The sequence below is a fragment of the Pelodiscus sinensis genome, chromosome 8 (genome assembly GCF_049634645.1).
Source record: "Pelodiscus sinensis isolate JC-2024 chromosome 8, ASM4963464v1, whole genome shotgun sequence".
Taxonomy (NCBI): domain Eukaryota; kingdom Metazoa; phylum Chordata; order Testudines; family Trionychidae; genus Pelodiscus; species Pelodiscus sinensis.
The window spans coordinates 14,400,454-14,423,278 of record NC_134718.1 but is presented as its reverse complement, the minus strand read 5'-3'; the positions used below and the strand labels follow the sequence as shown (position 1 = coordinate 14,423,278).

The following is a 22,825-nucleotide window of genomic DNA, read 5'->3' as shown; positions in this document are numbered from 1 at the left end:
TGGGGCAGTTTGGGGATTCATTACCGTTGTAGCTGTATTCGGGGGCAAATGGCTCACCTTTGGCCTCACTGAGTTAATGAAGAGCACATTAAGCCACAATAATGGAGACAGGGCTGATAACACAGGAATCGAAATGTGTCCGTAAACAGTGCTAGCTGCCAAATGCACATCCAACCACCTGCTGACAGTGTAATTGAACCTTCTTCTGCCAGGCACTCTGAGATCGGGTATGGTTCCAGAAGCTGAAAACAAGCATACACAATGTCTCCCGGGATCTGACAATATCATTTGGTGGGAACAGCCGGTCCATGAATGTAGACTCTGTTTATTATTGGAAAACTTTTCCAATGCAGCCTACACTGCCCATCCTTTGAGGCTGATGTTCTTGTACTCCTTGAGGAGGGTAAACTATGGGCACATAACATCTACTTAGAAAACATTACAGGACATTGGCAGTACTAGAAGGGAGAAGCTGTAGTGCCAATGAGAAATACAGTTGGGAAAGTAATTCAAATACTTTTCTGATGGACTGTATTTTCTAACAACCTGCCCTAGATTCTTAACTACTGCAGGTCAATCTTCACTCACTGTTTTATCTGTTTTCCACACTCAACTTATTTAATTATAACTTTTCATGAGTAATATACCCAAAGAATAGGGTGCTAGTATCTAAACTGTATTATTAAATTTACTCTCCTAAATTTGTGTTACTGCTGATTGTGTATTCCATGTATCCTTGAGTTTTAAAACAAAAATTTGTATTTGTGGACAATTTTTAAGTATTATATCCAGATATGCATTCTTTTCTTAATCTGTGTATTATGCAAATTTTTAACATTAGCTTTAATAACGTTTATCGAATGCTTCTATAGGTTGAACCTCTTTAGTATGCCATCCTCAGGACCTGACCAATATCAATCCAGATAATTTGCCGAATCACAGAAGGTCAATATTGTCTAGCAGCATTACCAACACTTTTACTGTTTGCTCTTAGAAGACATTTGGGGGGAAAATAGAGCTAAATAACAGTACAGAACACTGAGAGTCAAGACTAGTGGCTATAAACAAACATTATGGGGCCACGGGAAACTTGGCCACGCCCATGATAAGTGGACTTCCAGGTAACTAAAATCATAAGACATAAGAACAGCCATACTGCGTCAGTGTCAGACGACGGTCAGGGCAGTGTGTGTGTGTGTGCTGAGAAAAGGTTTAACATCCATGACTTTACTGCTAGGACCGGGGTCCCGTCGCAGAGGGCAGCCAACAGGCTGACCGATGCCCCTGTTTATAGGAAAAGCTTATTACACCTCAGATTTTAGCTGCTAGGATACAGGATCCCTTCGCAGCGGGCAGTCTAGAGAAGACTGAAAGACGCCCTAACGGATCTGTCACCTGGGAGTGACACGATCCAAACACCCAAGCTCTTCCTATACCTGTCCCTTATGACCGGCTGAAGTTCTTTTAAATTGTGCTTGGTTCTGTTACAGCAACTGAAGGAGTCAGGTTAAAGCTTAAACAGTTACAGGTTTATTAAAAAGACTTATAAAAGCATATGGTTACAATGGCTATTGCTCTATTTCTTAACTGCTAGCAAATATAGATCTTAAAAATGGTTACAAAGAAAATAAAGATAGAAAATAGAAAGAATGGTACCAAGTGACAGCTTAATCTTTAAAGAGCTCTAAGTCTATGTGTACACTTAAGACAAAGGACCACATCCAGGTACAATTTTTACCCCCCGCTGTGCCTCTCGACTCCAGTGGGTCAAGCCAGGGCTGGTCCCTCAATTCCTAGGAAAGACAAATACGAGGTGGGCGTCCTCATGGAACCTCGGGAGGTCAAACACCTAACCCTACCAGCAGATAGATGGTAGATTGACACTCAGAGTAAATGCACTGCTGGACCCATCTTTATACCCCTGGGGGCCCATACCCTCTTTCTTATCTAAGAGGCCAAATTGTACTGGTCCGTTTTGTGGTGCCAGTTCTTACAAGCAAGTTTCAAGTTAATTTACACTTGCAAGAGAGATAACTAAATTGTGAGTACTAGACATTTTTTTACGGGGTGAGAGATTCCTCCCCCCTCGGACGACTGTGTGTTCATATCAATATGGGTTTTAGTCAAGGGCACTCCTCGGCAGCCTCTTGGTCAGCAATTGGCATATCTCTGTTTACAGCCATTCACGGTCACAGCAGCCTGGGCCTTCTGTTCAAGGCTTTTACTGCTCTGTGTGCCCTATATGCTCCAGGCAAGCAAAGATGTATGTTACAGTGGGGGTTCCTGTCTGGCTACAGTCAGACCAAAGGTCCATCTAGCCCAGTATCCTGACTTCCAACAGTGATCAATTCCAGATGCCTCAAAGGGAGTGAACAGAACAGGTAATCATCAAGTAATCCCTCTCCTGTCAAATATTTCCAGCCTCTGACAAATAGAGGCTAGGGATACCATTCCTACCCATTCTGGCTTATAGCCATTGATGGACCTAACCTCCTTGAATTTATCTAGTTCTTTTTTGAACCCTGTTAAATTTCTGGTCTTCACAACATCCTCTGGCAATGAGTTCCACAGGTTGACTCTGTGCTGCATGAAAAAAAACTTCCTTTTGTTTGTTTTAACCCTGCTACCTATTAATTTCATTTGGAGAGCCCTAGTTCTTATGAGACCAATAACTTTTCCTTATTCACTTTTCCCACACCAAGCAAGATTTTATAGACTTCTATCATAGCTCCTCTTAAATGACTCTATTCTAAGCTGAAAAGTCACAGTCTTTTTAATCTTTCTTCGTATGACACCCATTCTAAACCCCAATAATATATATATATATATATTGGGTAAACCTTTTTTTGGGGCATAAGGATCTTGCGGGAAAGGGGATTTTGCGCAAAAAGAAAACATCCACACTGCTTGTTTATTCACAAAAACCCTAGTGAAAACACAGATTGGCAGAAAATATGCAAATGAGATTGTGACATGCAAATGAGTCCCTCATTAGCATTTTTTTGCGGAGAAAACTCGTAGTGTAGACGTAGCCTAGGAGAGCTAGATACAGGAACCTCTGAAGGCAGGGAGGTGGGGTGGGTTCTGGAGTGGACAGTGCATTTGCCTGGAGAGCAGAGAGTGGTGGGTTCAAGCCAGGGATGGAGCTGGCTCCTACACTTGGAAAGCAGGATTTAGAGTGGAAATGAGGTGTAAAGTAACAATTTATAAAGGGTTATAGTGGATTATCCATCACCAGCAATTTTTAAACCAAGACTAGATTTTTTCTAAACTATGTGCTAGAGATTATTTTGAGGAAGTTCTATAGCCTGTGTTGTACAGGAACTTGGAATAGATGATCACAGTGGTTCTTTGTGGCCTTGGAATATGTGAATCCCACCGAAGTCAATGAGACTAGCCACGTGCATAACTCTTTGCAGGTTGAAGGGGATAATTTAGCCCCCACATTTTCCTGTTGCTTACTCTCCGCCCCTATCCTTATCCTGGGATGTCACAACTATCTGCTGTGAAGACTAGAACGTGAAAAGTTATAGTTCTGTAAGTTGGTTGTGGAAAACAGACGCATCAGTGCTGTGCAGACAAAATTAAAACTGAAATGTAAGCCCCCAAATGTAATTTTTGAGGAAGAAGGGATCTTGCGCAAAAGGGGGGAGTTTTTTGTATAAAAAGGCACTGTCTACACAGCGCTTTTTTGCACAAAAACCTCTTCTGCAAAAAGGATCGGAAGAGAATATGCAAACGAGCGTGTGAGATACGCAATTGAGTGCTCCATTTGCATTTCTTCTTCCAGAAAACGTTCGTAATGTCGCCATAGACTTGAAGTTGCAATAACTCCTGTAAAGCCACTTAGTTCTCTTCTATGGAAACAAGCATGATGGCGAATTTAGTACATCCAGCTTCATACGCTAGTGTTGCAAGGTAACGTGGTGACGTTTAATGGCCTCCAGGCTCACCAACAGGGGAAGGGGCAAAGGGGGCAGTTGCCTAAGGGCCCAGTGATTCAAAGAAGCCACAGACCCCTTAAATTTCCACAGGGAGCACCGCATGGCACAGGCCAAGTGGCATTGAGAGCTGCAGGGGTGCTCACCTTGTCCAGGGGCCCCTGGAGACTTTCAGTGTCCCAATGGCCTCCATTGTGCTCAAGGTTTGAAGAGATGATCTCATGGTCCCTTGTGACCTTAATATCCATGGATCTGTCATATAAATTTCCCAGGGAGTGAGAGACTGTTTCCAAATGGATATGTCACAGAACAGAATGCAGAAACCAGCACTTGCACATAACTACCAGAAAACATTGGGATAATGCAATGGCCTGAATCTAGTAATTTTATTTAATCTGTACTTTGGTCATATATAATAATAATGCTTATAACTATAATGACTATTACAGAAATGAAAACCAAGCAGCTTTTCATCCCTCGCTTGGATTTATTGGATTTGCTGGCAGATTTAAAATCTTCAGTGATTTCTTTCTTTGTCAGTCCTGCTGAAAGTAGAGAAGCTCAGGTCTCAGTCCGGCAAAGATTTAGACATGTGCTTAACTGTATGCATTCCGCATGACACAATTCAAGTCAATGGGATTACTCATGCTACCTAAAGCTAAGCATGAATTTAAGTCATTGTGAGATCAGGGCTGTACATTTTATGCTCCAGGGGGAAAAAATAGATCAATAGATAGATCCTAAGCTCCTAAACCTGAGGATTCTTCCACTACAGAGGAGGAATTCTTGAGTGACATGCAGCCAATGAGAAAGCCCTACACTGCCAGAGTAGCCCTCCCCAACACAGGAGGCCTGGATGGAGAAAATAGATTATGTCTGAAGTCTCCATTGAACTCTGGGTAGCACATCAGTGTTGGGGCCCAAAGCAGCTAGGCATGAAGTTTACAGCAACCTTGGGCTATGACTATACTACGTGTTTTGTCAGAAGAGACAATGCAAATGAAGTGCTGATTAGCATTTTCTCTCACTTCATTTGCATAATCTATTCTGATCCGTTTTTGCGAAAGAGGCTTTTGCGCAAAGACATGCGGTGTGGATGTGTCTGTTTTGCGCAAAACCCCTTTTTTGTGCAAAGAAAGAAGCATAAGGATCTTGCACAAAAAGGGGGGGTTTGCACAAAACAGACCCATCCACAATGCATGTTTTTGCACAAAAATTTCTTGCACAAAAATGGATCGAAATAGATTATGCAAATGAAGCACTTCATTTGCATTGCCTCTTCGGACAAAATATATAGTGTAGAAATAGCCTTGATATTTCTCTGAGTTATGCTGGAGTCAGAACTGAACCAAGTAAACCCTAGGACTGAGAAGCCAGAAAAGAAACATTTAGGGTATGTCTAGGCTACAGGCTTACGTCGACATAAGTTTTGTCAACAGAATCTGCCATTCCTCTGCTCCTGCTTCTAGCTTGCCAACCTTTACAGGGAAAGCAAAGCTGCTGCAGTTTTCCTGGCTTTGGGTGCCTTGCTTTGTCGGACACCACAGCTGTGTATTATCTGGTTTGTCTGTTTGTATGTTTGCTTCTGTGTTTGTTTGTTTGCTTGGGTTTTGACTTTTTTGTTTTCTTGTTTGTTTGTATTTTTGTTCTTGTGTTTGTTTGTTTCTTTTGTTTGTGTGTTATTTTGGCTTTTTTGGGCATGGAGCCTGAGCTGCCCCAGGGCAGGCAATGGCCCCACACCGTGCTGCTGGAAGCTCTGCTTGGCAACAGAGCTGGATTCTGATCCCAGCTTTGAGCCCCTTGCTCAGGCTGCAGCCCTGCTGCCCTTGCCCCCCAACTTTTTCCTGGAGAGGCGGGTTGGAGGCTGGACACCAGGCTGCAGCAGTGGGACTATGATCAGTGGCTCAGAAACTTCCAGATGCAGAAGGCCACCTTCCGGGAGTTCTGTACCTGGCTCGCCCCTGCCCTGCAACACCATGTCAGCCGACGGTCAGGGCAGTGTGTGTGGGTGTGTCTCCTAAGTCTTTAGCTGCTAAGAAATGAAGTCTCGTCGCAGCGGGCAGCCCAGAAGGCTGAAAGGAGCCCCGAGAGTTTAACGTCCATGACTTTACTGCTAGGATCGAGGTCCCGTCGCAGAGGGTAGCCAAACAGGCTAACAGACGCCCCAGTGTGTAGGAAGAGCTTATTACACTTCAGATTTTAGCTGCTAGAACATGGGGGGGAGGAAGTTCCTTCGCAGCGGGCAGCCGAGGAAAGGCTGAGAAGTGCCCCAGTGGACCCTGTCACCTGGGAGTGACACAGATCCAAACGCCCAAGCTCTTCCTATAACTGTCCCTTTATGACCGGCTGAAGTTCTTTTAAATTGTGCTTGGTTCTATTACAGCAACTGAAGGAGTCAGGTTAAAGCTTAAACAGTTACAGGTTTATTGAGGAAGCTTATAAATCATATGGTTGCAATGGCTATTGTTCTATTTCTTAACTGCTGGCAAATTTTATATATATATAAAGAAAATAAAGATAGAAAATAGAAAATAATGGTACCAAATGACAGCTTAATCTTTAAAGAGCTCTATTCTATGCATGCACTAAAACAAAAGGACACATATAGGTACAATTTTTACCCCTTTCTGCGTCACTCGGTCCCAGCGTGTCAGGCCAGGATCGGTCCCTCAATTCCTCGGAAAGACGAAAATACGAGGTGGGTGTCCCCGTGGAACCTCGGGAGGTCAAACACCTAACCCGACCAGCAGGTAAATGGTAGATTGACACTCAAAGTGAGTGTGTGCTGGACCCATCTTTTATACCCATTGGGTCATGTATTTCTCTTTCTTGTCTGTCATGCCAAATGGTGCTGGTCTGTCTTTTGTGAGACCAGTTCTTACAAGGAAGTTGTGAACTTAATTTACACTTGTAAGAGAGACTTGAGAGGATTAAATTGGAAGTACTGGACATTCTTTTTCTCAGTGGGAAATTCCTCTCCCAGGGACTGTGTGTGTTCAAATCAACATGGGTGCCAGCCAGGCACTTCTTGCAGCCTCGAGCTCAGTTTATTTCCTTAATCGTTACTCAGAGTCAGAGAAACTCGCATATCCTGGTCTCGCATCAAAGCAGATCAAAGCTTAATGGCTATGCTGATTTTCTTATTGTTCCTTCTCTGCCCTGTGTACAGACATCTCAGAGGGCAAGCAAGATTGTTTGAGATGGGGGGGCTGTCTGGCTACACACCATGACACCCACTTGTGGCCTGCCATCCCCCTGGAGAAGCGCATCGCCATTGTGCTCTGGAAGCTGGCCACCCCCAACAGCTACCGCTCTGTGGGGCATCAGTTTGGTGTGGGGAAGTCTACCATCGGGGCCGTCTTGATGGAGGTAAGTCACTCATTCCATTCTGCTGGTGGTGACGGCCATCAATGCGGAGCTGCTCCACAGCACCGTCCACCTCGGAGACCTGCAGACCATCCTGGCCGGATTTGCGGGGTTGGGGTTCCCAAACTGCGATGGAGCACTGGACAGGACCCACATCCCCATCCATGCCCCGCTTCATCGAGCAGCACAGTACATCAATAGGAAGGGCTACTTCTCTATGGTGCTGCAGGCTCTGGTCGACCACAGGGGACAGTTCACTGATGTTTTGTGTCGGGTGGTCAGGCTGGGAACACAATGCCCACGTGTTCAGGAACTCCTACCTGTACCACAGGCTGCAGGCTGGGGCATTCTTCCCAGAGAGAAACCTGGCAGTCGGGGATGTGCAGATGCTCCAGTGTGCGGGGATAGTGGTCTTGTTTGGCCAACTCTTCTGCCATTCGGGCAAAGGTGCCTGCGTTCCACCTCTTTGTGGAGTGCATGGCCTGGAGGGAGTCCTCCTCAGCCCAGAGGCCCAGGAGGGCTTTTATCTCTGGCCCTGACCAGGAGGGTGCCTGGCACTTAGTGCCCCGGGGTTCCCGGGGGGATGATTCCCTGGAAGGGCCAGAGGGGTCTTGCGGGGCTTGTCCCTGTGACATGGCTCACCCAGAACTGAGCAGCACAGTCCTGGTCTGCTGTGGAGCTCACTTGCTGCTCCTGGGTGCCTGTGCCTTTTAAAGATGGCTACAGGCAGGAACAATAGAGTTGCAAGCTATGGCAGGAGTGTCCACCAGGGGTTCTTCCTGGAGGCCTTTTATGTTGACATAACTTTTCCCCTGCGTCCACACTGCTGTTTTGTTGACAGAACTGCGTTGACAAAGGAGTTATTCCTCATAGAATGAGGTTTACATACGTCAAAAAAACTGTTGAGTTTTGTCGATGTTATGTCGACATAACTCAAACGCAGTGTGGACGCAGATTTAGTTTTGACGACAAAAGTCCACCTTTGTCGACAAAATCCTGTAGTCTAGACACACCCTAAGTGACCTTTGTCTCCTTCTTCAATCACTCCAATCTTCACTAAACCTGACTCACCTAGCTCTAGCCCTAAACATAACTAAATCATTTTATCTTCTTTTCCCCCCTTTTTTCGTTTCTTTCCCTGTTAAGTCCACACAAATATTCATAGCACCATATTTATTTGGTTATTGTTCCACTGTTCCAAAAAGGCTACGTAAGTTTCTATTTTCTGAAAAGAAAATCTATTGCACATTAAGTTGAATTATGTTTGTATTACTGAGGCGAGACACCACAGTCATACTCAATGTAGAACAGAAATTAGACAGACTATTGGCTGAGAAAATAAACAACAGGAAAATGGAGAGGATTTATAAGTAGTCCTCTTTAAAAAAAAATCCACAGTTCTGAATTTAAGAAAATGGACAAATTAGAAAAACTGGGGGAGAAATTTCAGTACTGGATTTTGTGTTTAAAAATAAAACATAAGAATCTATCCCAATTCAACAAGCACTTTGACATGCTACCAGCATGTGACTGAGACTGGGAATGCTTACAATGAAAGGGAGACTAACTACTCTTAATGCTTTACTCCCTGGGCTCCAGGGAGGCCATGGCTGTGGGCCAAGCCGCACCATGCCTTACTGAGACACACATGAGCAGCCTCTGATCCTAGCACTGGCACTGCCTGATGAGAAGAAGGAGGGCATGCCTTATCAGGGAAAGGGTGAGCATGCATGACTTCAGAAGATTATCTATAATTCCCTTACTGCACACACAAACTTAGATACTTAAAAGTATTTACGTACCTAAATCCCACAATTAAGTACATACATCTTTTATGCACCCAACATGGGAGTTAGGCATTTAAATACTTTTAGGGATGAGGGCCCTGGTCTCTGAGGCTTTTGTATCTTTGTCTTAGTCTTGACTAATGTCCAGGGTCATCGCTAAGGATTTATGGGGCCATACATAGTGCTATTAAATCGGTGACCCAATGGCAGCCAGGAGAAATGATTATATTTTAGAGATGTAATTTTATAATCTTCAGTAACACACGAATGAAATATTTTTAAACCAAATTTTAAACTACGATCCTGTCAACTAGCACAGTAAATTCAAAAGCTGACAGTACAGACCTGGGATTGCCCAATGCCTGTTAAATGGTTTCATTACCACTTGAATAGCACTTTCATAGGTTCCATGTTTTGCTAATGGGTCTGGCTCTTTTGGACCTTTAAGTTAATTATATCCTTTTGGGAGGAAGCAGAGCCACAGACCAGGGATAGAAAGAGGCAGGTGTGGGGACATTAAGACCCAGTAGTGCCCCAAATTTTTAGGTGCCCTATGCATCTGCGTATTCTGTGTATAAATAAGGGCAGCTGTGCTAATGTAATTTGATATTTTCATCTGTCAATGCATGCCCATGACTCATTAATAATACAACAGGAGAGTACAGTTACGATTTGAGTTGAAAATCTTTAATGAGATCTGCCATTTGCTCAGTCAGCTTGGCATGAAAACTGAGTGTTCTTTACCTCAGCACATAAGACTCAAAATTAATATCTCGCTTCATCCTCTGCCACACAAACAGCCAAGGAGAAGGGGGTTCTTGAACAAACCGTGTTAAAGCATTGCTTACTAGAAAACTAATCTCTACTTGCAGGCTTCACACTGATAAAGCAAATGTGTTTGCCAAGGAACAAGGTGCAAAGATGTTAGTCCTCATTGAGTCTACAGAAATCGAAGGATGGACCCATAAGAGAGCTACTACTGAGCATTGGCAAACCTCAGCGTGACAGTGACCTGCATCTGCACTGCATCGGGGAGAGGAAGGGGAAGCAGGTAACTTTTCTACAGCATTATGGCTTTTCAAATTGAGTCCAAGGTGCATCAAATATGGTGGGAATAATAAACTTTTCTTCTGGCTATGGAACACATTGCACAGCCCTTCAGGAATCTCACAAGGAGTGTTCAACCTTGGGGCATCTAAGCTTAAGAAACTCCTTTATAGGTCAGTTTGACCCCTCACATACCATCTATGTGTGGCCTTCTTTTATCAGGACTGCAGTCCTAACTAAGCCCTTTGCTGAGCTGCAAACTCCACCTGTTTTTCCTCTTGTGAGTGGCAGCCAGCCAGCAATTGAGTCTTAATCTAAAAGCCACTGACATCAATGGGATTCTCAATTTATTTTAAATGGGCATTCATTACATTAGCCCCTTGGCCCTCAGTATTACCAGTCAAAGGTGAATGATGCAACATACAATAAAAACAAAGCAGGAAAGCTACTGAATTGGTAGAGGGCTGAAGAACAGGAGATGACACCAAAATGTAGGCATAGTAGCAAAAAAACGCTGCTGATCTCCATTTGAAAACAAGAATGGGACACACAAAAGAAGGAGAGGGGCAGAGACATGAGGTTTTTAAAATGGAAGTAATAACTTACCTACAGACCAATCCCTCACTAAAACATTTCAAGTAGCACTGTAATAAACTGCCTGTAATGTTCCAGATTTTGTTGTGTTAGAACATGAATAAGATTTACTGCAAACAATTGAATCTGACGTTCTTCTCTAAACCTTTCCCTTGAGCACTAAGTGTACTAATTGTGAGAAGCAGAATGATCTTATTTTCTGCATAGTACACGCTGCTCCACGCAGGAGTGATATTAGAGCTGGTTGGGTCATTTTTGATTAAATGACATTTTGTCAAAGCCAGGACAGTTCATGGAGACGTACGGCCTTTGATGAGGAGTTTGTTGAGCATAGGTGGAGCCAGAGAAATACTCTATAACAGGGCTACTCATCTTTGGAAGCCCCAGGGGCCACAATGATACTCACAACACATGCCGAGAACAGCAAATATATATGCAAATATATGCAGATAGCTTCTTTCACCCTGACGGGCATGAAAACAAAGATTAAACTTTAAGCCGCAGCGCCCAACCCAAACGTGGCCAGTGTGAGCCAGTCAGCACATTTCAGGCTCTTCCCACAAGACTAAGCAGCCAGCACTTCCCACAATGCCCTGGCACTCCTGGCACCTCCTCCCTGAGGGCTAGAAAAGCCAGCCTGTCCACTTGTGTCTTCCAGTGCTCACCCCACTTGGGAGATGCCTCGCCGTTGGGTAGCATACTCCCAGTGGAGGCCATTTTCAAAGGATCCCACCCACAGGACACATGTTGAGCCCCACGTAAACCCAAACTGAACCGTGGGCTGCAAACAAATGGGTCATGGGCCATATGCAGCCCACGGGCCACATATTGAGTAGCCTTGCTCTATAGCCTGGCTGCTAGAGTACTAATGTTTTTAGAAGGGACCAATTCAAATGTCTTCACTGTTTAATTCAGAGTGATCTGTGATTTAAAAAATAAAATAAAAAGTTGCTCTAAATCAAGCATGACAATGCCCCATACACCAGGATATAGCAGAATATGTATATTTTCAATTGAAGAAGTTCAAATTTCAATACAAAAATTAACATTTTGGTTTAAATTCCGATGCAAAACAAAACACCACATTTCAAAAGCGCAAAAGTTGTTGCAAAAGAGAAATGTCCTCCTCCATTCAGCTCTGACTGTGATACCTGGCATCTGGTAAGTGAGATGTGGTGAGATTCACTTTCTCACAGCCCCCGTATGGCGATACCCAGCAGCCTGCCTCCGTTGCTCCATAACAAGCTCCCACTAGAGAGATGTTTTTCTGCAGTGTCTTGGTTCCCCAGCCAAGTCGTTGACCAATGTCTGACCACTCCAAGGAATACAAATACAAATAGAAAACAAAGTCTGACAGGGTGTCACACTGGACCAGCCCCTCCTTCCCAAAGGTCTGTCTTCTCTCCTCTAACTCAAGCATTCTTCCACCCATCCTCTGGCTCAGCTTTCACTCTTCTCAAACTCCTTTTCATCTTGGGTTGCTCTCTGCTCATTCCTGACCAGCCATCTCCAGGCCTTCCTACTCGGAGTTTTCCACACACCTTTATGTCTTGCATGCTCCTCTGACTACTCACGGCCTTGTGTTGCCCCTCTAGCCAGATCCCGATTGCTGAGTTTCCTTCCTCTTAAAATCAACATCCACCCCAGGTGCAGGGATGAGGTAGCCCCATCTCCCCACAGCACATAAAGGGGGAAACCATCCTGTTATACTGTCCTTCTACTGAATTAAGTAAATAACAAAACTATATATATAAGAGAATCTGTTCTGGGAATTTTATATCCACACCACATAGAGATCTTTACAGTAAACACCATAGACTAGTACTTTCCTTGCTTACAGGACTGGCCAATTTCCTTCAGAGTTTTTACTAACTGCAGTTATAAAATATTTCCTCCATAGCAAACTCAGTAGAAGGGAGATGGAAAACTCCCAGAAGTTTCTCTTTGGGCATTTTTGGGAAACATACACTCATGTAGCAAGAGTTTAGAGACTATTGAGGAGGTGATGTCCTTGTTGAACAACATCAGATTTATTTTCTGTGAAGCTAGGAGATAAGTTTAAAATCCTGCACATAAGATGGAAGAATCCTATGCCTTGCTACAGGCTGATGACCGACTGGCTAAGCAGCAGTTTGGCAGAAAAGGACCTAGGGATTGCAAAGGATGTGAAACTGTATATGAGTCAACAGCGTGCCCTTGTAGCCAAGAAGGCCAATGGCATATTGGGGTGCATTAATAGGAGCATTGCCAGCAGATCTAGAAAAGTGATTATTCCTGTTTATTTGGCACTGGTGAGGCTGTATCTGGAGTACTGCATCCGGTTCTGGGGCCCTCATTATAAAAAGGATGTGGACGCATTGGAGAAAGTCCAGCAGAGGGCAACAAAAATGATTAGGGAGCTGGAGCACATAAATTCATAAAGCCAGAAGGACCACTATGATCATTCAACAAGGACAAGTGCAGAATCCTGCACTTGGGAGGGAAGAATCCCAAGCACTGTTACAGGCTGGAGACCTACCAGCTAAGTAGCAGTTTGGCAGAAAAGGACCTGGGGATTACAGTGGATGTGAAACTGGATACGAGTCAACAGTGTGCCCTTGTAGCCAAGAAGGCTAATAGCATATTGGGGTGCATCAGTAGGAGCATTTCCAGCAGATCTAGGGAAGTGATTATTCCTCTCTATTTTGCACTAGTGAGGCCACATTTTGGCTACGTCTAGACTGGCATGATTTTCCGCAAATGCTTTTAACAGAAAAGTTTTCCGTTAAAAGCATTTGTGGAAAAGAGCATCTAGATTGGCATGAACGCTTTTCCACAAAAGCACTTTTTTGCGGAAATGCGTCGGTGCCAATCTAGACGCGCTTTTGCGCAAAAAAGCCCCCATCGCCATTTTCGTGATCAGAGCTTTTTTGCACAAAACAAATCTGAACTGTCTACACTGGCCCTTTTGTGCAAAAGCTTTTGCGCAAAAGGACTTTTGCCCGAACGGAAGCAGCATAGTATTTCCACAAGAAGCACTGATTTCTTACATGAGATCGTCTGTGTTCTTGCGGCAATTCAAGCGGCCAGTGTAGACAGCTGGCAAGTTTTTCTGCAAAAGCAACTGCTTTTTGCGGAAAAACTTGCCAGTCTAGACACAGCCTTTAAGTATTGCATCAGTTTTGATGCTCCCCTCTATAAAAAGGATGTGGACAAATTGGAGAGAATCCAGAAGATGGCAAGGAAAATTATTAGGGAGCTTGGTCTCAGGACTTCAGAGGCAAACTGGGCGTATGTAGTCTGAAGAAGAGAAAAAGTGAGGGAGGATTTGATAGCAGCCTTCAACTACCTGAAGGGCGGGGATCCAAAGAGGAAGGAGCGAGGCTGTTCTCAGTGGTGGCAGATGACAGAACAAGGAGCAATGGACTCAAGATGCAGAGGAGGAGGTCTAGGATGGATCTTAGGCAAAACTATTTCATTAGGAGGGCAGTGAAGCACTCCCAAGAGGTTTTTAAGTATCAGATTGACAAAACCCTGGTGGGGATGACCTAGTTGGGGTTGGTCCTTCTTGAGGAGGGGGCTGGACTAGTTGACCTTCTGAGTTCTCTTCCAACCCTAATCTTGTATGAGTCTATGACCAGTGGTAGAAAGGGGCCTCCCACTTGGTTTCTTAGTAATAAATAAAATACTGTAACAGCTTCAGAATCTCACAGTGATCTGTGGACTGCAGACTATGGCATTCAAAACTTGTCAGCGCCAGTGGTGACAAAGGGCCCTACTCCTTCAAGTAAAAGAGCATCTCCAGTGGTTGCTAGCAATACCTGACATCTGACATACAAATGAGCTGCGCTTAGTCCATTCAGTAGATAGCAGGGGTGTGCAGCTGCCAATAGAATCCACAGAGTAAATATTCTTGGAATAAGCTTGAAGATGTGCAATCTTGGCTGCTTTAAGAAACAGCTAGAGAATTTATAAGACAGGACCCAGTACTGGCTCACATCACCTAAATACTTTGCAGGCTGTGTGGCCTTTGCATTTAGACCAAAAACCCTATCGAGGCCAATGGGAATTTCACCTGAGATTAATAATAGTGAATGATCCTCTCTCTACTTCAGTGATCCCTTTCTCTAGTGCCGGAATGCACCCTCGTGAGGACTAGAATTAGACCAGTCATTCTGCCTCAGCAGCACTGTTCAACAAGATTTTAAGGAAGGAAAGAATAATTGTCTAAATCCATAGCAAGGGCAATGTAGTCCAATGTATTGGCATAGGAATTTGGCCAGCATGCTGAGACTAATGATGCTTATGGCTTTCAGAAAGCTGCTTTGAGCTCCTCCAGTAACACTCCTGCGGCCCCAATCAAATGAGGCTAAGAATAATGTTTTGACAATTCTGAGATGTGTTAGCATGTGGGCCTTGTGAAAATGATTCATGCAGGAAAAGAAAAACGGTAGCATAACACAGCTACCACCTGACTACATCCTCATGTACAAGCTAAATTCAACTAGGATCATGAGCTATTATACATATTTCTGATAGTCGCTTGTCCACCCTCCAGAAGTAACCTCTTTCTTAGCAGCATGGTGAGTCGTCTTCATCTGGGTTTTCTCAGAAAGGGAGTTTTTCATTGGCCTCAAAAACCATAGGCTTCAACTCCTCTAGGCCTCTGCTTGTCATCTTAGAACTGCAGATAAGCTCCTTATACATTTCTCTATCCGCTCATAGAAAACCATGAGGGGAGGAAAAGAGAGGATAATAGTTCATTTTTAAGTTATGGAAGTAAGATAGCAGGCTGACTGGCAGGGATACGTGCTGCTTTTCCATTGTACCCAGGCATTTTTCTGTACTAAAGAGCATAAAAATCAGTGTGTGTGTGTGTGTGTGTGTGTGTGTGTGTGTGTGTGTGTGTGTGTATTTATATATATTCAAGACCCTACAGACTAAAATCACACAAAAACTAAACAGGACTAAAAATGTGTTAGTTAAAGGGCTGCAGTAAGGGAAACGGAGGAAAAGACAAATCATCAGAAAACAAGGACATTTGGCAATCAATCGTTTTCCAATCTTACTAATATTACCATTGAGACTGAGGCTCAAAGGTTCTGAACAGTGTATAAAAGCTTAGCCAGAGACTCCTAATATCTTCTATTCTAAATAGACAAGAAAAAAGATCTCAGAGGAAACCAAAACAAAAGAGATGAAGTGACTTGCTTGAAGTCACACCAGAGGTCCATGACAGAGGCAGGAATAGAATTTGGTGCCAACACAGGCCCAACTAGGGGTTTGTCTACACTGCACCATTATTTCGAGATAACGAGCGTTATTTTGAAATAACAATGCGAGCATCTACACAGCCATTCTGTTATTTCGAAATAATTTTGAAATACCGAACGGCTTATTCTGAAATCTGTAAAGCTCTATGAGGAATAATGCCTATTCTGAAATAGTTATTTTGAAATAAGGTGTGTGTAGACGTTCCACTGCTACTATTTTGAAATGGTGCCTCATTGGGGCCATTCTAAGTTATTCCTTGTCAGTGCCTCCTGGGGCTCTAAATCGAGATAGCACGTCTACATTAGGGGAGGCTACCTCGGACTAATTCTGAGGCTTCCCTGCAGTGTGGATACTCTATTTCTAAATAAACTATTTTGGAATAACTATTCCAGAACAGCTTATTTCAAAATAAGCGTGTAGTGTAGACGTACCATAGGTGACACTGCTCCATAGCAGCAAGCGTTTGGAACGACAAACAATGAGCCTGCCTACCTTTTTTATTATTTCTTTTTAATGTAAGAAGAAGTTTCCATGTGGGTCAGTCCTACAGAAAATATATCTTGGGAGGTGAGGAGGAAGGAGGAGGGAAGATGGCTCATTTGATGATTGCCTACTCTGTTCATTCCCTCTGGGGCACCTGGCATAGGACACTGTCAGAAGACAGGATACCAAGCCAAATGGACCTTTGGTCTGAGCCAGTATAGCTGTTCTTAAATCAGAGGGCAGAAAGGCTTTTTCCCTTGTTTCTGTAGTTGTCATGTTATTATTTTCATTCCAAATACTTCTTTGGTGAATCAATTTCCTCTCCATCAGGTTAACAAAAGGTTAAAAAGTATAAATCAGACCTTACTTTTCTCAGAAGATATCCATGAACAGAGACTTTTCAGAGCCATTTGATTACCACATGGGACATTTTGTTTGAAGATGGTCTCTGAAGATGGTCTCTGAGTTATTTTGAAATAACTCCCCTTATTTCAAAATAACAAGCAGAGAGTCACCACTGCTAAGCCTGTTATTTCGAAATACTGAGCTGGTTATTTCAAAATAACTCCTGCTAATCATGAAGAATAATGCTTATTTCAAAACAGTTATTTCAGAAGTCATTTCATTTAAAAATAATTTCCTAGTGTAAACATGCCCTAAGGTTCCAATCCAGTTTATAGTAAGTGCATGCCTTATCTCTTTCTGTGAAAGACTGAGACATTGGCAGTCATGCCCAGTGGATAGAGAGAAAGTCAGGATGCAAGGCTTAGGACCAGGCTGCCTGTAATGTGGCAAATTGGGGGCAGGGCTAGAGAAGACTTGAACAAGGCTGGAGAAGTTCTGGGAACAAACGTAATGAGCTGGCAAAGGCACCATTCACAGCCATGGGTAAATGCTTTGACTAGCTGCTGAACTGCTATGCCTAAGTTTCTCTACTGACTCTTCCAGTCAGGTGCTGTAGCCAATCAGTCAGCATATTGCAGGCCAGAGTTGCTTGTAAGGTTGCCTAGAGACTGGCTCTGCAATATACCCTGCTTCCAGACTGGCTGTGGCGCATGACCTGATTCCTTTGACATATTGAAGTCAACGGGATTACTCACTTACTTAAAGTTACACCAGATAGGCTCTCATGTAGACAAGCCCATAGTTTGTTCCTTATATTACTGTGGGTGCTGTTGAGTTGTTTAGACAAATGAAAAACATCTCCAGTTTTAAGTAATAGTGATATTTTCATTTCTACAGACTGTTTCTGAAAAAAGGATCTCTCTAAGCACATGGCGAACATTCATCGGGACTCTTCATCTTCTTGCTTCAGGGGAATAAACTCATTGCTATCTGCAGGCGGAAAGTCATTGATTAATACGTAAATTAGTGAATGGTCTAAAGGCTAATGCACTAGACTTGCTTTCCTGTGGAGCTCTGGGAGGCACAATCCTCATCTTTCCCAGAACTCCACATCTGTCCTATAAAATGCTCCAAGTTGAAAGTCTAGCCCTGACTCAAATCAATGGGAATTTTACCACTGTCTTCAGCAGGGTCAGAATTTCACCTCTGGTTTCTAGAGCATCCCATTTTAATTCAAATTCTCTTTTAAGTCAGTCTGTTAAAGCGTGATCCTGAACCCTGCTTCTAGCCTCTACCATTCTCACCTTCTGTTCTAATGCCTCCGCTTTCCCTTCTGTTTTACTGAGATTTATTTTAAATTCAGTTATGAAAACAGCATGCTTTGCAAGTGAGCTGATGATGGTTTCTTGTCTTAAAATACTTTAAACCCCCCAAATATTTGCATCTACTAGAGTCGTGAACAGATTAGTGCATTCTTTCATTGGTATTCAAAGGAGAAGAAATCTGACATGCAGAGGAGTTACTGTATGCTAGTACCCAGTGCAGAGGAGGCCTTTGGTAACATTCTTTTTATTTCTTAGTTTTCCCTTTTCATATCAAAACAGGTATCCAATTTTGTCTGAAATCAGGCTATTTTACTTAATAATCCTATAATAGAACACATTGCTTTTCCCCCTTTAGAAAAATCCAAATGCATGTTGACCAGTTCATGGTAGGGTGATATATCTATGAATTACATTATCAATGTATTCTTTACACCACATACATTAATGCACATTGATCACCCTATATTATATTGCATAAATCTTTCTAGCAGTCACATGGTCAGTTCACTTTACCTCTGTGCTTCTGTTTCATCTCCCAACCTTTTTCTGTCTTGGCAAGTTAGGTTGTAAGCTTTTCAAGGGCAGGGCTTGTTTCTCACGGTGTGTTTGTTCAGCTCCTAGCACTCTGAGGCCTTCAGGTGGAACTGTAATATAGTTATTTTATAGTATGTGAGATTCAGTGTGTGTCTGTAGAGCAATATTAAGAGTTGTTCTACAAATATGGTTTTCCATGCTGTCTTATTTTGCAGTAATCTTTGAAGCTGATTAGTTTGCACATAGAACCACAGTTAATTTGGCACAGGATTTCCAGACCTGGTTGCTTGAGTGCTTTCGGCAGTATTATGAATCTCCATTGGCCAATTGGTATTCATTCTATCTGCATGTGTAATACTGAAGATGAGATCAGCAGATCTGCTTTGCCTCAGCCATCTAGAATATACTTTATATTGCTGCTTCTGCTGTGTACAGCCCTTTCCAAAGAAAAATTATTCTAACTTTCTACAGATCTGTCAGGACCTGATCCAGTGCTCACAGAAATCCATGGCAAGATTTGCACTGCACATTGGATGAGGCTCCCAAGTAGGCTGGATACCATGAGCATTCTCAATGCTGCACCACCCCCACCTGTTGCTCTCTGTAGTAGATTGTGCCTCTGTGCTGTTGTTGCACTTGTATTTTGTCTCTCTTCTTTGAGCTATATGGTCTATGGTGCCTGCCTGTTAAAAGCTGGTATTTATCCTCTCACTTGCACTTCTTCCAAAATCCTACTACCTCTGCACATGTTTACAGCATGTGGTGAGTCTAGTTTGGACTTTATCAACATCCTAGATCCAATCTCCTAGACCTTTGATGCCCAGAACCAGGCCTTTACGTACCAATTCATTATGCATGCTCCCACATTTACACAATGCAGCAGGCTCTCTGCATTTTGTGACATACTCATCTGCAGCACTGACTGTTCCCGGTCTCTTTTCACGTGTCAGGCGTATCTACAATATTCTGGATGCCTGAAAACATTTTTCCAGTACATTGATGCCTGTGGAACATGCTGTTTTTCTGCCTCTGCTAGCATGACAAAGCTGATAAATATGTAAGCAGCTTTCTCCACTATTGAATGTAATGGAGCTTAGGACCTGTATTTTCCAGCACACTTACAACTTCATAAGCACCCTACAGCAACTGTAAAAATATCCAGGTACCAGTCAGCTTGCCCTCGTGGTCCATTTGGAACAGGGCACAGCCACTGACATGATTTTAAGTCTAGACTTCCTATGCCTTTGTTGGTCTCAGAGGGGGTAGTCGTGTTAGTGTGTAACACTTTAAAAATAGTAAAGGTCCTGTAGCACCTTAGAAACTAAAAGATATATATACACGTAGTATCATAAGCTTTCATGGGTGTTCGGGGCGGGGGGGAGAGGAGGGGGGAGCTTGCAGCTGCTTAGACAGCCTTTGGAATCAGCCACACCAACCACTGCAGAAGTCACAGAGGTCCCACAAAGCCACAGAATCCATGACCTCTGTGATGAACACCCAGCCTGAAGTATCAGTAACAAATTTTATTGAGCACTGTGCTACTATAACAATTGCTAACATTCAGTGCCTCCTGGGTGACACTCTATCTGCTTTCTGGTTATTATTAGAATCTTTCGAGTGTTAACAGCCATAGACTGTGTCTACACTGCACGTATTTTGTGCAAGAAGAGGTGTTCTTGCGCAAAAACTTGCAGAGCGTCTATACTGCACACGCATTCCTGAGCAAGTAAATTTACAGTAAAGCATCAGAAAACAGAGCTTCTTGCGCAAGAGTTATTCCTCTCCCCACAAGGAATTAATCCCTCTTGCGCAAGAGCTCTTCCACAAGAAGGCAGTGTAGAAAGGCAACAGGGGTTTCTTGCACAAGAAAGCCCTATGGCTAAAATGGCTATCAGAGCTTTCTTGTGCAAGACAGCATCCACACTGCCATGGATGCTCTTACGCAAAAGCACATCTCTTCCACAAAAGCACGACAGTGTGGATGCACTCTTGTGGAAGACCTTTTGCACAAGAACTCTTGTGTAAAACATTTCTTGCGCAAGAAGCCTGCAGTGTAGACATAGCCATCGAGTTTTTCCCTTGAATGCATACAAAGCTGCAGCTCTGGGTTTATAAGTGGTTACAACTGTCCAAATTTCACTGCACTTATTCAGCTGCTACATATTTAGCTCACAAAATATGGTAGAACTGGTTAAAAATGCAGAAAAGGGTGAATTTTTAAAACTGGTGGTTGAAAAAAAACTTTTTTTTTTTCTTTTAATTGCAAATGTCAGAAAATGTCCTATCAAACAAAAATATACTTTGGACAGAGCTGTTCCAGGTTTTGACAAGATGCTGAAAAAAATGTACACCTTTTTGTAGGAAGAAGAAGAAAAGTAAAGTAGGACCAACTGAGTTCAAACGCTTAGACCCAGGCTATTGAAAGAACACAGCACACAATGGCTCTAAATACAGAGGCCAGATTGTCAAGAGTGCTCAACGCCGAGTATCTTCTGGGTGACAAGCATTCTTTACAACTGCCAGAACATTAAGGTGCCAAATGGGACCTGGACTCTTTTGGAAACTTGGCCCTTATTTAGCTGAATTGTCACTCCCCTAAATGTCAATAGGGGCAGATTCAACAAAAAATATTCTCAAGTTCCTTAAAGATCCTCTTCTGGCACAGTTATTATCGTGTTTCCATTTCTGTTAATGACATCTAAGAACTGGGAACAAGCAATGGTGGGAGATTAAGTAATTAAAGAGTATTAGATGCATTTGAAGATCAGGGTCATAGAAAAAGAAGAGACACACACAGAGAGAAAGAGCAGTGGGCTGCTTGTCTGCCTGACAGCTCTAAAATATTCTTACTCACAGCTTGGTAGCTGTAAAGGACAGAGCCTCGCGCTACAGATCGGCTAACCTTTATTGTTCCCAGTTTCGAGATCTGTGGGTTTTATGGGTGAGTAAAGCTTATGTTAAATATGGATAGAAATAATATTTAATACTTGATGTTTATTTTTCTCTTTCTATGCAGGAATTGCAAAAATCTTTGGGATTTTATATAGAGAGAAGATTGTTTTAGGATCATTTAATTATGGAAGGTTGATATTCTATACATGCATTACTAAACTGACCAGAAATCTTTTGTGTTGTATATCAGGCAATTCTGAAATAAACCAGTTCAAAAAATTGAATGAAAACATAAAGGTATTTGAATATTAACAAGCTGCACGAAGGCATCAAATTCCAGTTTTATATAAACCCTCCAACTCAAACGTATTTGCAAGAACAAAACAAACCACAGCACACCAGTTTGAAGAGGGAAGTTAACTGCTTCATTACATCAAGAAAAGTAACTTGTATATGAATGGATCTATATACCCATTGTCAAATGCCACCAGTCCGTGGTAGGGGGTTCTAAATTTAAATGGTCTGGTTTTAAGTGTAGGTCAACAGGTCTCAGCAACTGGCTAGGTAAAGCCTAACTTTGAATTGTCTTGCTTTGTGAAAGGGGTCACATTTATGCTAGAGTTAAAATGTTTTTTTTTTTTTTTTTTTAGATTTAAATTCTGTTCTTTTACTGGTCAATTAAAAAATACCAGCAAGGTCTAATCAAATAGTAAGAGCCAGATTTGGTCATCCAAATTCACATTATATTAATTTACTCTGCAGTGAGAACTAATGACATCGCTGGGACTAATCTCAGAATAAACATGAGTAAACAAGAAAGGATTATAAATGCATTATGACAACTGAGCATCTGTTTACTACAGTCAACTTAATAAATATAAAGTTAAAGGAGAACAAAGTAATTTAAAAATAAATTATAGCCCTCTCCCCTGTAGCATTCAGAGCACTATACATGTACATTAAAATACAATTAAATTATTTTTTCTTCATAAAAAGAAAAAGAGCCAGATATAATAATATCCTATGTAGGGAAAATAAATCAAACAATCATTTTTAGACTTGGTTCTAGCCTAACCGGTAAATGCTAAAGATGGTTGAACAGGAGATTTTTTTTAATGTATGCATTCCTCATAAATCAGTATCATTTTCTGTATTCAGCAAATATTTCAAAAGAATAAGTTACAAGATTTTGGGTTGCTTGCAAATTGCTCACTTCTGCTCTCTTATTATCACTAATTATGGTGTGCAATAGGTCGCA

General features: G+C 42.6%; 1 long non-coding RNA gene across 1 annotated transcript; it reads left to right on the top strand.

Annotated features, from left to right (window-relative positions):
• The first annotated feature begins 17 nt into the window (after positions 1-17).
• LOC142830486 (uncharacterized) lies at positions 18-21,951 on the top strand. The gene is made up of 3 exons (XR_012905780.1): positions 18-227; positions 9,967-10,145; positions 21,692-21,951. It is a non-coding gene; the product is annotated as an uncharacterized LOC142830486 (long non-coding RNA).
• The last annotated feature ends 874 nt before the right edge of the window (positions 21,952-22,825 follow it).